The following is a 16,467-nucleotide window of genomic DNA, read 5'->3' on the forward strand; positions in this document are numbered from 1 at the left end:
TTTGACGAGTATTTCAAGAAAAACGAGTACGAGCAATGTCTATACGAGCATGCCTTGTACACCAAGAAATAAAAAAAAAGATATGATGGTAGTCTTTCTTTATGTTGACGACCTCATATTCACCGGAAGCAACACAAAACTGATTAAGGAGTTTAAGGAGGTAATGAAGAAGGAGTTCGAGATGACAGACTTAGGTCTAATGAAATATTTTATTGGCCTAGAAGTGAAGCAGTCAAATGAAGGGATTTTTATATCCCAATAGAGGTACGCGCTTGAAATTTTAAAGAAGTTTAAAATGAAAGACTGCAACCCAATTTCTACTCAAATGGAACCAAACACTAAACTCTCAAAGCTTAATGAAGGAGAATGAGCTGATACTAAGAGATATCGAAGCTTAATAGGAAGTCTAAGGTATCTTACAAACACGAGACCCGACCTAATTTTGAGTGTTGGGATAGCAAACAGATTCATGGATGATCCAAGCTATACACATTGGAAGGCCTTGAAGAGAATTATGAGATATGTTCGAGGAACCATTTCACTTGGTATTTTCTATTCAAAATCAGATGACTACCGATTAGTGGGTTACTTGGATAGTGATTGGTGTGGTGATGTTGATGACCAGAAAAGTACTTAGGGTTATGTATTCTTACTCAGGAATATGACTTTTACTTGGCTTTTAAAAAAGCAACATATTGTAACTTTGACAACCTGTGAGGCCGAGTATGTGGCGGCCTCTTGGTGCGTGTGTCATGCAGTGTGGCTTCAAATTTACTAAGACATTTGAGAGTGATCCGAGATGAAGGGACTATGATCCAAGTTGATAACAAGTCGGCAATCGAGTTGGAAAAGAACCCGGTTAATCACGGAAGGAGCAAGCACATCGACGTCCGATTTCATTTCATCTTAGAACAAGTCAGAGAAGGAAAGGTTGAGCTAGAGCATATTGAAAGTCGAGCTCAAGTCACTGACATTTTCACCAAGTCACTACCGACCACACTACTGGAGAGTTGTAAAAGGATGATTAGAATGAAGGATGAGAAGAGTATTTAAATTTAAGGGGGGAAATTTGTTAAATAAACTTAAATTAATAAGTTTTTGGTTTTTGATATTTAATATTGCTATAGTTATAATAATAATTTATGGGTGAGTGAGATAACCAAGAGATTTGGGTGAGAGACCTATTCAATATTCACAATAATTTACTCTCATTTAAAGAGTCAAGCATATGAAAGGTCTATACTTTTCTAAAGACTTATAAAAATCTATTTAAGTTGAATAAGAATAAATATATTTTGCCATTTTGTTACCAACTGGTTAAGCGATTATGTTGGCAATATATTATAAATTTGATGTAAATTATAAGTTTATAATGGAAAGTTGTATTATATTAAGTTTTTACTATCATTTTTACGGTGAAATTTATAGACGACTCATTAACTTTTATGTAAATTATTATAATTTAGTTATCGTATTAGTTATGTAAATTATTATCATTTAGTTATCCTATTAGTTATTTTAAAATATAATATATATAATTTATATTTTAATATAATTAGACTGATTTATGTTATCAATAACACTATTATTATTATTATTATTATTATTATTATTATTGTTTTTAAAATTTATTATGAGAATTTAGTGTAGTCGGATAAAAGAAACTCATAAGAATAGTTATTATTGAAGATTTTTGTTCATTATTCATTTTATATTACATATTTGGAAGATTGAAGACCCAACATTATCTTAAATTATTTAAAGTATTTTAAGTAAGAATGGAATGAGTAATCTAGTTTAATATATATATATATATATATATATATATATATATATATATATATATTAAATATTCATATTTTTTATTTAAAAATTTAACTAGACATATACTTTCGTGATTCCACTTTAACTTATAAGGTTATTAGTGATAATTAAACCTATAAATTAAGTACAACACAATCACAACTTGAACAAGGTTATATTTATATATATTATTAAATATTATGTTTAAAATAAATAAATTTATAAGCTTAAATTAAGAGTATCAAATACCTAAATAAATTTATAAGCTTAAATTAAGAGTATCAAATACCTAGTGATTAATACTATCAAATGTAAATAAACATTTAGCGAATAAATTGTAAATAAACTAAATCAAACTAATTCTAAATGAAAAAAAGTAAGTGAAAATATATGGCCCAATATAAACCGATGAATTATGACTGATAGAGATACTAATCTAGATAAAAATTATCCGAATCTTAAATAACATTCTTAAAAATATATTATTTTATATCATTTGGATTTGAAAGACTTGTTCATTAATTAAGAAGTGAGTATCAATAATAACAATGATCTTTTTTTACAATTGAGTTATTTTGTCATCCATCATCACAGCAATTACAATCATTTGAAAAAATGTGTAAAATAAAATATAAAAGTGATATTTTTTTGTATTTTATATATTTTTTGATTAAATATATACCTTCCTTAAACAAACAAAAAATCTTAAATTATTTTTTTGATATACTATATTAGTATATAATTTGTATTAAAGGTCAAATTCAAAACATTTATGGTTTATAAAAATAAAATAAGAATGTTTTAGTTTATAAATTAAATAATTAGATGGTTAAAAAGAAATAAATTGTGATACATAAATTTTGATAAAATTTACAAAAATTAAGATCAAAGATCCCTTAGTAAGGCCATATACTGAACATCAATATTAAAATTTAACTTATTTAATTTGACATGTTAAATTGTTTTAATAGCTAGATAAATGACACTAAAATTGATTAATAAGATAAATATCTATAGAAAAATATTTCTTCTCTCAATTCATGCGTTACTCGAGTTGCTTCAAGAGAGTAAGGTTTGAAGTACCAAAATGTTGGTGTAGATGAAAAGACTACTATTTCTTCATTGTAAGACGACATTGCTAGGATTGGCTATTAAACCATGTAGCAAATCCAATATTTTTTTCGCGACAAATGTTTATTGATCCAACACTTATTCAATGATGTTTTTAATTATCTAATGATATGTTAATAAATAAATTAACAAATTAAGAACAATCGACCATGACATTGTTATATGTCCAATACGTGGGTTATCACTTTCTCCTTCAACGTCAAATTTGTTAAAAACTAATTTGCATTATTATGTGTATTTTTAATCTCATTTAGGGCATACTTGAATTTGAGATGGACAAAGATTTTTCATGACAAATTGATTTCCTATTCTAATTAATCTCTTGTTGATCATTTATATTAATGAAATCTAAGATTATTTGATAACTAGGAGGGACACTTGAGAATTTGAAAATGTTATTTACTAACCACTCTTACTTTAATGGACACAACTTCCTGATTTTTCATCTTCATGCTCATGACTATTGGTCATTTCAACCTCATTTTTTTGTTCCATTTATATTTTACATTGATTTAAGTTCAAATTTGTGTTTATTAAACCCATTTTTTTTTTACTTTTCTTTGTTTAGAAAACAAATAAACCAAAATGGTAAACTTTTTTTTTTTTTGAGAACGCTGGGTTCCGCTACTCCTATGGAGTGCGACTAATCCCCGCGGGTTAAGTAAATAGCCCGCAAACATACTTAACCAATTAATCAGGCGCAGAACTTGCCACCAGACGGGCTCGAACCCAGAACCTCATGGAGGCCTGGGGGATATCCACCTCTTGTTGTCACTATGCTAGAAGAGGGGATCCAAAATGGTAAACTTGATCAATAGTGTAGGTATAAGTAGATAATGGTAGTATCTCTATAAAAAAAAATATAATTTAATTGAAAATGTTAAAATTAAAATAGAAAATAACTTTTTTAATAAAATTAATTTTCATACTATGTTATTAATTAGAATTTTGTATATATTTTTAATAAAGAATATTTTATTAGACTATGATCTAGATTATAATATATTATTTATCTTTATTTAGTATAATATTGTATTTTTTAATAATAAAAAATATAATATAACTAAATAATTAAAAAACAACAAATAGGTCGATTTCAATAAATTTAAAAATATGTTACGGTCAAACATAACATTGAATATTGTGAGAAGCAAATAAAAAAGTCATAGACATAGTATTAAATTCTTACCCACCATAAAGAAATTAATGAATACCTGCACTTTTTGCCGCGTATTTAGTCAATTTCCTTATTAAGAAATATGGCTTTTAACACTCAAATTAATTAGATACCATGGCCTACAAGAATATAATTGTAGACTTTCTATTAACTTTAATTTAATTTTCTTGGGACTACACCTTTTTTTCTCTTCTAAATAATTTATAAATTCTAAGCATTTCTATTATTCACATAACTTTAAAATAGATTTTGTTACTTAAAAACACACTTTTTAATTTAAAGAAAGTCATGATAGAAGAAGTTGTGCTATCCGTTCAAAAAAATCAACCTCAATCACAATTGCTTTTTTTTAACTAATAAATTGTGCGGTGACTTTGTCCATTAAATATATATAATGTTGGATTAAACATCCAATTTTATATATATATATATATATATAGATATAGAGTAATGATAGGGAACGCGAATATGAGGCCGAGAAAGTCCGTGAAAATAGAATATTCTATTTAAACACGGAATATTCTCTCCCCTCTTATTAATTAAATTATCCTCTTCTACGAATTAATTAATTTATCTCTCTTTCTCTCTCACTAATCAATTAATTTATCTCACTAATTAATTTATTTAAATCCTAAACTCTAAACCCTAAACTCTAAACTCTAAACCCTAATTAATATCTCTATTAATATTAAAGTTAGTTTAGTTGAATTATGAATTTATCAAAGAAATGAGTGAAAATAAATTAATTTATTAATAATTAGTCACCAATTGTGTGGAGAGAAAATAATTAATAAGTCAATAAAAAAATAATAAGAAAAAAAAGGATAAGAAAAAAAAGGACATAAAGAATAAATAAAAAATATTTGATAAATAAAGGAATTAAAAAGTCATACAAAGTCATAAAAATATAAAAAAAATAAAAGAGATAAATTCATAATTTAATTAAACAATGATATTAATTAGGGTTTAGGGTTTATGATTTAAGATTTAGGGTTTAGAATTTAGGGTTTATGATTTAGAGATTAGGGTTTAGTGAAAAAATTAATTAATTAATAAATTCAATACATTATTATTATTTAAATATATTATTAAAATATTTAATGTGATAGTTTATTGTAAAGTGTTGAGTTATTTACCAGTTAAATGAGAGAAAAAATTAATGAAATAATTAATCGTGATAACAGGGATAAATTAATTGGTAGAAATATAAAAAAAATAATTAGTAAGAGAAGAGAGAATATTCCGTGTTTAAAAAGGAATATTCTATTTTCGTGCACTTTCGCGGCCTAGATTCGCGTTCCCTATCATTACTCATAAATATTTAGGGTTTAGGATTTAGAGTTTAGGATTTAAATAAATTAATTAGTGAGATAAATTAATTGATTAGTGATAGAGAGAGATAAATTAATTAATAAGAGGGAAGAAAATATTCCGTATTTAAATAGAATATTCTATTTTCGCGGACTTTCGCGGCCCCAGATTCGCGTTCCCTATCATTACTCATATATATATATATATATATATTTGTCTATATATATATATATATATATATTTGTCTATATATATATTTGTCTATATATTTGTCTATATATATATTTGTCTATATCCATGATCTTATAAATTTGTATCAGATTTATTCAAAAATAAATAAATAATAACAATGTTAATTTTTGTCATATTAGATTACACATTTAAAACAATATATATAAGTAGAGTTCCTAAAACACCGTGTTATACAATTTTTATATGAAACATAGTATCTTTTAAAATATAACCTTTCTTACACCAATTTATTATCTTTAAATAATTTGTTATCTATTTAAATTATAAACAATGTAAGTTGCAAAAACAAAAATCTAAACAAAAAAGTGCTCAAAAATATATTAGTTAACTGAAATTATAGAGTTACATGATTATCTATAACAAAATTAAATTTTTGACAAAAAAAAAAAACACTCAATATCTTATTCAATTGAAATTATAAAGTGACAAGATTAAAATATTATATATATATATATATATATATTTTAATCATATTCAGATTACTAACTAAAGTCTTCTAGTCTTACAAGCTAATATACTTTTCAACTATTTTGGTGGGTCATATAATTTTTTTATTACAGTATTAGTGAATATATAAGATCATTCATATATATATTAAAATTTTCAAATTAATAATTAAAAATTAAAAATATCGAAAATAACTTATCACTAAGTTTAGTTGTTGTTGTTGAAGGTTATATTTAAATAATTATTAATTTTACAAAGTTTTTTTTATTACAGATCAGTTCTAGAGCTCATAAACAAATTGACGTTCCAAAATATTCACACGTATTTACACTTATTTTTTTCTGCTAAATAGGTTAAATATGTTACTAATTTACAAGTTCATGGATACAAATAACATTTTTTTAGTTCAGTGACAATTTTGAAACTTTCTCTCAACATATAATATTATAATATATATTTTTCAACCCTTACTAATCTCGATTGGTCACTTTTAATACCAAATGGTAATATATTGACAATTTCTCAATAAATTTAGGCATACTATACTTTTATTAAAATTGTTGGTTCATATGGTCATATTTGAGCCATTATAAAAACTTATAAAAAACCGATTCAGTGTCTTTTATAAGAAATGATATGATACGGTTATAATATATTAATAAAAGACTCAGTTCTTCTTATAAGTTATAAACTTATATGGAAATTGAATTCCTTCTTATTCTTTGTTGAAAAAGCAGGTTGATTTTATTGAAAACTTTACAGAGTTAAAAATGTTGACATTTTATAACAAAAACTAATAAAAAAAAGTAGACGAATAGAATTGACAATTTGATAAGCAGGTGCAATTCCCATATTTAAATTAGGGAAGATACATATCCTTTCATTAATTATGTAAGAATTTGGAACTATAACTTTAGATTTATATCAATTCTTTATGTGACAAGAATATACAAAAGTGATGAAGGTCTTACACAATTTTTTGATCAATTCTTAACAAAATCTTGCAAAAAAAAATATAAATAAACACAAAAAAAAGTCTTACGAGTTGTTGAAAAATAGTCTAAATGTTAAACATAGTGTTAGGATTCAAAACTGGTGGTCTTCTGTCAACATATTTTAGTATGTCATTGGTTGCTAAATTACGATCCAAAGTTTCCTGTGACACGGTTATCACTAAAATGAAATGTAATTATCTAGATGAAAAAGTAAAATAAAATCTTAAAAGGGGTTACTCTTAATTCTCATTGAGAGTGTTTTGACATTTATGCCTACATATATAATGTTTATTCATTTTGCCCAAGAGTGTTGCGATGCAAATGGAGAAAATAATGTGTAAATTTCTATGAAGATTTTCTAACTTATCGTTTTGTCATTAGTTAGTTGTGATAATATTAAATATTTTAAATATCAAGGAGGTCTCGATATTCGAGATCTTATTTTCTTTAATAAGACTCTTCTATCAAAATGGTGTAATAGATTTGCAATGGAGCTTAATAGTTTTTGGAGATCGATGATCAGATGTATGTTCATGATTGGTTTGGTTGGTTCACTAAAATATCTAATTATCCAGCGGGGTGGAGCATTTTGAGAAGAATTTATTCTTTGTGGAAAAGTTTTTGTGAGTCGTCTAAATTCATTGTAGTGATTGTTCTTCGATCAGTTTTTTGAACGACATTTAGTGTAAAGTCAAAAATCTAACTACCATGTATCATGAGCTTACTTTCATTGTTATATGTAGAAATGTCACAATTAAGAAAATGTTTGATCCTCGGTCTAGTGGTTTCGCAAACCGAGTTAGATATAGAAGGAGATTAACATTAGAGAGTTTATCCCATAATAGAGTTTTACTTTTGGTAGGATGCAAACAAATGTTCTCGTCTGAACAAGACGTTATGCGTTGACAAGACATGAATAGTTTCCATGTGGGGCATTGCTATAAGTTGTCCTCTAAAATGATTCTATATAATTTTTGCTGTGTGAAACTTTGAGAGTCAAATATTCCATCTAAGATCTCATTTTTTGGATGGAGTGTTATTCACGGTGAAATTCTTATGGATGATATGTGCATGAAAAAATGTTGTATTATGGTTAGTCGTATGTGTGACGAGAAAGTTGAATTGAAAACTCACTTACTTTTGTATTGTCGAGTGATGACTAGTATATGAAGTCTTTTGTGAAGTATTATTTGGATTTATTGAGTGATGCATAAGTCTTTGTGTAGTTGTTGGAAAGTTTAGATTGATGTGGCTGATATGACATACCTACATATTTGGATTATCATCCCAATTATTTTTTAATGGACTATCTAGTTGGATAGAAATCGTTGAACTTTCAATGATTGTAGTTGTCCGATTAGTATCATTCATAATATTATTATTATGATATTTTTTTATATTCGTTCCGAAAAGCCAATAGAGTCCGTCGAGAAGTTAGTCGTTCTTTGAAATAACTTACAAACTTGATAACTTATTAAGTAATATTTAATTATTTATTTTTAATTTTGTTCATGTCATATTTTATGGTTAAATGATAATATAGATGAACTTTTAAATTAAAAAAAATACTTTTGAAGATGGAAAGTTCAAAAAAAAAATATTGGTTTGAGAACTGAAAAACATCACAATTCTCCTTTTAACTTTATGGCCATTTCTAATTTTCTTCCAACCAAAATAATTTACTTCACTATTCAATTTGTCTATCGATTCAAGTTCCGATTTCACATAATTTATTTGTTTTTCTCACTTTTTTGGAAATCGATTGAGTTGAATTTTATTTGTGTATCTCCCCATTAGGGATGGCAATAAGACCGTTCGGAGTGGAAAATGCATTTATCGCCCCGTTTTTATTTTGGAGACTTTTTAATATCATCCCCGCTCGTTCGGTTTTGGTGAATCCCCGCTGGACACTGTTTATAAAATATATTTTTAAAAAATAAATAATTATACAAGAAAGTTATATAAACATTTTTTTAATATAATATATATTAAAATTTATTGAAATTTTATATTATTATAAACAAATAAACTTACAACTCTTATCAAATATAATTAATATATAAATATACTGGTAATTTTATATATTTAATTGTGGAGTAATTATAGGGGGAGAGAAAGATTAGTAGCGAATGGGGCAGCGAAGCTAAAGATTAGTAGCGAATGAGGCAGCGAACTATGTGAAGGCTGATTAGAACTCAGTATATATGTTTATTTTTTTTCTTTTATTTTTGTTAATAATTTTCTCTCTTTCTCATTACTTACATTTCCCCCTCTATTTTAAATAAGACACCTTCAATAAAAAAATCAATTTTTATTTTTAAAAAATACTTAATAATTTATCTCTTTAATTTTTATTATTATAAATATATTTTTTTTAAATATGCCTCAGCAAGTCTAATCAGCACAGAGAAAATTATTAACGAAGATAAAAGAAAAAAAAATAAACATATATCGAGTCACAAGTCTAATCAGCGCTCTTCGCTGCCTCATTTGCTACTAATCTTTCGCTCCCCATATCACTACTCTGTGGAGTAAATGATAGAGGGAACGAAAAATTAGTAGCAAAACGCAGCTAACTATGTGGAGGCTAATTATATTATTTTTATTCTAAATTATATATTGTTTCTAATTTTTTTTTTTTGTAGATATGAAGTTTTGGTTGTCAATATGTTGATGATAGAAGACTTGTGAAAATTACTATTGCTTGATGATTAAAGACAATTTATCGTAATGTTATGATACAATTTGGACCATGTTTTTTTAGTTTTTTTAGTAAGTTTATTTTATTGATACTCTTTAATTTCTTTAATTAGATTGGACAATTTATTAATATAAAATAATAAATTAGCCAAATAAATGTTTTTAATTAAATATAACAAAATTAATTATTATTGAAGATAAATAATTAAAATGCATTTTTATAGTGGCATATTTTAAAAAAATAATGAAAAGAGAGAAAATTATTAACAAAAAATAAAAGAAAAAAATAAACATTTACTGAGTAAGTCTAATCACCCTCCACTTAGTTCGCTGTCCCATTTGCTACTAATCCTTCGCTCCCCTATCATTACTCTTAATTGTGTTTATAGTGTTTGTGACAGAATCAGAGTGAAATCGGGGTAAGTTGGAACGGATGACACAAATACCATCCCCACCCCATTCCCGTTCAGTTTTAAGGAAAAACCATCCCAAACAGAATAATTTGGTTCGATTACCGCGGGACGGTTTCAAATTGTCATCCTTACTCTCTATACACTGTAAGTAATTGAAGATAATGTTTTGTCAAAGGAGTGACCGCGACTACTCTACTATGTGATTGATAAAAAAAAGTATATCAAATTATAGTTGATTATAGATGGATTTAATCCAATCCAACAAGGCCTTATAAGATAAATTATTGTGAGATTTTGTTAGAATTAATTAAGATGATTGTGTTCTTACTCTACTATGAGATTTTTAATTTGTCTCTTTATTAACTCAGATAAACAAATGACATGATTTGTATTTTTATGATTTAAAGTTTTCCACTATCATTATGACTTTTGGTATTAAATTACCTTTTATAAAATAAAAAATTATAACTAGAAACAGAGAAAAGAACTTGATATAAATATTTGGTGGAATTGTGAGATTGGAGTCTTATTGTAATTTTTAGATTTTAGACTTCTTCATTTGAATTTCACAAATTAGGGTTTATTATGAAGTTATCTTCATTTGAATTTCACAAATTAGGGTTTATTATGAAGTTATACCAAACGAAGTTCGACGATTTCAAATGCCGTTAATTTATTATATACGTGACATTTATAAATAAATAAATAAAATATTTATATCACTAATTTAACTACCGAATTTCAACGAATTAAGTGTTTTAACTACCGATTCTCTAAAATTCGGTAGTCAAAATCTCATTTCGTTAAAATTTGGTAATTAAATTAGTAATAAATGACACTAAGATAATAAATTAACAGAATTTGAAATTATTAGACAAAATATCGATTTTGTATAATTTTAACAAGTCTTAAATTGTAAAATCGTCTAATAAGTGACTTGCGTATAATCTATGTTCATAAATAACATGTCCCAAGGGGTTACGTAGCTCACCGCGAACTTGCATTATCACTATCGCTTCGACCAAGGAAAAAGTTTGAATTTCTAATCGCCACATTTTGACAATTCCGGCCTACACATTTATTAGCCGCAAACCTACGTCACTGTTTTGAGTTGGTACCAAGTTTTCAAACTCTATTAATTAAAGTATTAAGCCATTGTTCCTTGAATATCACGTACCCGAAAAACCGGGTTTTGTCAATCTTTCATATAATTAACTATTTCAATTGACACATATTTCTATTGTCTCGTGTTAATGATTATTTATTTATTATTATAATAATAATAATGCATTTGTCTTTATTAATCAAATGTCATAATAATTTCCAAGAATCTTAATTATAATATCTCATGAAATCTTCTATTATGGATTGATTACTATTTTACAAAGATTTGGATCCAAATTTAACTTTGAAACAATATATAAAAATCCAATAAAATAAAAACACAAGACAAAGTTTTATAATGATTCATTCAAAAAAGTTACATCCACTTTCAGTCGCTACCAAATTTCACTGTGAAAAAAAAATACAAAATTTTTGCCTCACACTGTTTATCTCTCTCTAGAATTATGTATTCATCTGTAAAATCCTTAACAATATCATATTTATAGGGTAAACATTTATATAATAAAACCTAAATAACTTTTAGGTCAGACTTAAACACAAATTAAATAAACTTTTATTAACTTTTTAGAGTTTATTATAAGTGTAGATTTCAAAACTCAACAATCTCCCACTTGGAGACTTCATATTCTCTCAATCAGTAGCGACTCTCCATTTGGTGTCTTAACGAAAAAGGTCAACTGAAGTTGCGCACAACTTTCATCAACATATCAGATGTATTCTTACTTCAGAAATCTTCTTAAGAGTTAACACTCCATCTTCTAAAGATGATCGAATGAAATGATAACGAACCTATATATGCTTCATTTTGGCATGATAAACCGAATTTTTCGCCAAATGAATGACACTCTAACTGTCGCATCGCAAAACACTTCCCTCGTGTTCTTGATCTAATTCTCGCAAAAGGGTTGCAACCACATCATCTCCTTAGAAGCCTCTATCATAGCAATTACTCCACCTCACAACTAGAAAGAGCAATTATCTTCTACAATTTTGAAACTCAACTGATTACAATACCGCCTAGAGTATAGATGTACAATGTTGTGCTCTTTTTACTATCAAAATCATCATCATTGTTAGCATCAACGTATTCTTCTAAATCCATGTTAGACTTTCGAAAATATAAAGAGAGACTCATACTTCCTCTTAAAACATGTTTATCAAGAAATTTCCATTTAGCTTCATTCATTTTCTTTAGTTTCTCACTCAAATGAACATGAATATTTTTTCCGTAGAAGTAATTTTCAATATGCATCCTCTAGAACGCATAATTTGTTCCATTGAATCTTCCAATTAAATGACATATAATGTTCTCGTCTATCATCGTTTAAAATACTCTGATTTAGCCTAGCAGGTATGATACCATTTGTTAGGATTTGAATCCTCCAAATCTGACATGTTTGAACGATTTATGAAAATACAAAAAAAATAAGAATACAAGAAGACAGATTTATAATGGTTCACTCAAAAGAGTTACATACACTTTTAGTCGACACCTAATTTCAGTGACAGTTTAAGTAACTGCGTTGGCTGCATCACTTTTATCTTCACCGATTTTCTTTGATTCTTTGTAGTTCCTCTTCAAAAGTCCCTACTTACCACATTTCTAACACTAAAATGTGTGCCTACCCTTGAACTGACTCTTCCTATTATTCGATACAAATATGCTCTTAACTCGGTTGAAATTTCTATCATTACCTCTGCCCATATTTTCCACTTTCAGAACAGAATTTTTGAATGTTTCCCTGGAATCAATTTTTTGAACCTCTTTAGCAAAATACGATCTATAACTTAAATAAATCTCAATTTAGCATTTCCAATTGAGTTACTAATTGTTACCATCATTGATTCTCAACTATTCGGTGGAGATGCTAACAAAATCAGGGCACTAACTTTATCCCCAAAATCAATCTTAACATATATCAATTGATTCACAATTGTATTAAATTCGTTCAAATGAATTGTGACATGAGTATCATCAACCATTCTTAAACTGAAGAGCATTTTCTTTAAATGTACCTTATTGTTATAGATGATTTCTCACACATATTAGAGAGTGTTTTCATCAAACTCATGGTGGTCTTCTCTTTTTCTACGCTGTGAGCAACAATCTTGGTTAGTGTTAATTAGATAACTCTCTAAACTTGTCTATCAAGAAATTTTCATTCAACTTCATCTATCTTCTCTAGTTTCTTACTCAAATGAACATTAAGCTTTTTTCCGTAGAGGTGATCTTCAATATGCATCCTCCAGAATGCATAATTTGTTCCATTGAATCTTCCAATTCAATGTCATATACTTTTCTTGTCAGTCAATGTTTCAAATGCTCTGATTTAGCCTAGCATTTCTGATATCAGTTGTTAGGATTTAAATGCCCCAAATTTGATATGTTTGAAACGATCTATAAAAATGCAAAAAAATAAGAACACAAGAATACATAAATTTATAGTGGTTCAATCAAAAGAGTTACGTCCATTTTCATTCGACACCTAATTTCGATACGAAGAAAAAGAAGGAACAAAGAGTTTTTTCCTCACACTATTTATCTCTCTAAAATTGTTTTTTCATCTTTAAAACCCTTAATAATAACATATTTATATGATAAACATTCTGGTAATAAAATCTAAATAACTCTGGTTTAGGCCCAAGTCTAAACACAAACACAAACCCAGTAAACTTTAATTAATGTTTTAAAATTTATTATATACCCATTCAACTTTAATTAATGTTTTAAAATTTATTATATATGTAGACTATAACTCAACACACTAATTGTATTCTACTGTTTATATATACACAATTGTTAATTTACCAAATAACTATATGCATATTCAAACCAGAACTTTGATAGTTTGTTTTTAATTCTCATATAATTAATATCAATTTATTATTTCTCATAAATTACGTCACAAAATTGATTAGATAAAATATTTTTTACTTAAAAAAAACATATTATTTTATTAAAATAAATCAATTTTTCTAAAATCAATACCAATCATTTTTTAAAACAATTCAATGTTTATTTAATAAACCCGAAGTCATTTGAGAGATGAATAATTTGTCTTGACTCTTGATGATTGATGATATTAATCAATTTAGCGTCAATCGATATTTAAGCGTACGAGGACTTCTCAGGGGGCACCCATCCTAATACTACTATCGCCCAAGCACGTTTAACTGCGGAGTTCTGATGTGATCCAGTGAATTAGTGTTGTTATGATCGCACCCGTTATATGATAAACAATTTATTCATTTGATAGATTATAATTTAATTTAAGAAATTATTGTTTTACGAAATTCGAAATGAACGAGTTTTAAACATCAAAAAATAATCAAAATGTTCGAAATTAACGTTTTTTTAAATCGTACGTTCTCAAGCTTTTGTTTTCTATTTTTTTTTCATAAAAACATTAAAAAATATCCGAATTGATCCGTTTTCACGATATTTTGTATTTTATTTTATATAAAAACATAAAAAATCAATTAAAATGTTCGAAATTAACGTGTTTTTTCAAAATCGATCCATTTTCACACTTTTATTTTGTGTTTTTTAGTAAAAAACATCAAAAATCAATTTAAATGTTCGAAATTAACGTGTTTTTTAAAAATCGTATGTTTTTACGCTTGTATTTTGTGTTTTTTCCGTAAAAACATGAAAAGTGATTGTGACATTAACGTTTATTTAATTTGGTCCATTTGAATCATTAATTTGGTTGTTTTAAAAAAATTTATAAAAAGGAGTGCGACACGAGGACTTCCCAGGGGTCACCCATCCTAGTACTACTCTTGTCCAAACACGCTTAACTATGGAGTTCTGATGGGATCCGGTGCATTAGTGCTGGTATGATCGATTGATGATTAGAGATTTCAGGAAGACCGAGTAATGATGTGGGGGCAAATGAAGGACCCATGGTTGACATCGAATTTTCAATCGGTAATTATTTTCTCGACTTTAACTGTCAGTAATGATTTTTTCAGTAATAATAGTCGGCTTCAACTTTAACAGTCGGTAATGATTTTCTCAATTTTTATTAGTATTCATCGACTTTAACTATCAGTAGGGGTGAGCAAACGGGTAAACCCAACCCGTATTACTCAACCCATATTCAACCCAAATTAAATTTACCCAACCCATAATTCAACCCATATTATTTACTAATATGGGTTGGGTTGAGTATGGGTTGGGTAACCCAAATTATTTTATTTTTATTTTTTTATTTAACATGTATTTGACTCATTTAACACATTTTTATTCGTTTAACACGTTTTTCATGTTTTTGACAATTTTAACACGTTTTTCATACATTTAACACGTTTAACACGTTTTTGGCACGTTTAACACATTTTGACACGTTGAACACGTTTTTCATGTTTTTGGCATGTTTAACACGTTTTTAACACGTTTTGACACGTTTGACACATTTTGACACGTTTTTTCATGTTTTCGACACATTTAACACATTTTGGCACGTTTAACACGTTTTAACACGTTTTGACACGTTTAACATATTTTTCACATTTTTGAGACGTTTCACACGTTTTTGGCACGTTTTGACACGTTTAACACGTTTTCCACGTTTTGACACGTTTTAACACGTTTAACACGTTTTCGACACGTTTAATACGTTTTTCACATTATTGACACGTTTCACACGTTTTTCACATTTTTGGCACGTTTAACACGTTTTGACACGTTTAACACGTTTTCCACGTTTTGAGACGTTTAACACGTTTTTAACACGTTTTTCACGTTTCTCATGTTTTTGGCATGTTTAACACGTTTTTAACACGTTTTTAACACGTTTTTGACACGTTTGACACGTTTTTGACACATTTTGACGCGTTTAACACGTTTTCGACACGTTTAATACGTTTTTAACATTGTTGACACGTTTCACACGTTTTTCACATTTTTGGCACGTTTAACACGTTTTGACACGTTTAACACGTTTTCCACGTTTTGAGACGTTTAACACGTTTTTTACACGTTTTCGACACGTTTAATACGTTTTTCACACATTCAACACGTTTAACAAATTTGACACGTTGGACACTATTTTCATGTTTTGACATGTTTAACACGTTTTTAACATGTTTGACACATTTTTCACGATTA

General features: G+C 27.3%; 1 pseudogene; it reads right to left on the reverse strand.

The window, feature by feature from the left end:
- Window positions 1–15,088: 15,088 nt before the first annotated feature.
- LOC124933217 lies at window positions 15,089–15,206 on the reverse strand (annotated as a pseudogene).
- Window positions 15,207–16,467: the final 1,261 nt, after the last annotated feature.

This window comes from Impatiens glandulifera, chromosome 3 (assembly GCF_907164915.1).
Source record: "Impatiens glandulifera chromosome 3, dImpGla2.1, whole genome shotgun sequence".
In the NCBI taxonomy this organism is placed as follows: Eukaryota; Viridiplantae; Streptophyta; class Magnoliopsida; order Ericales; family Balsaminaceae; genus Impatiens; species Impatiens glandulifera.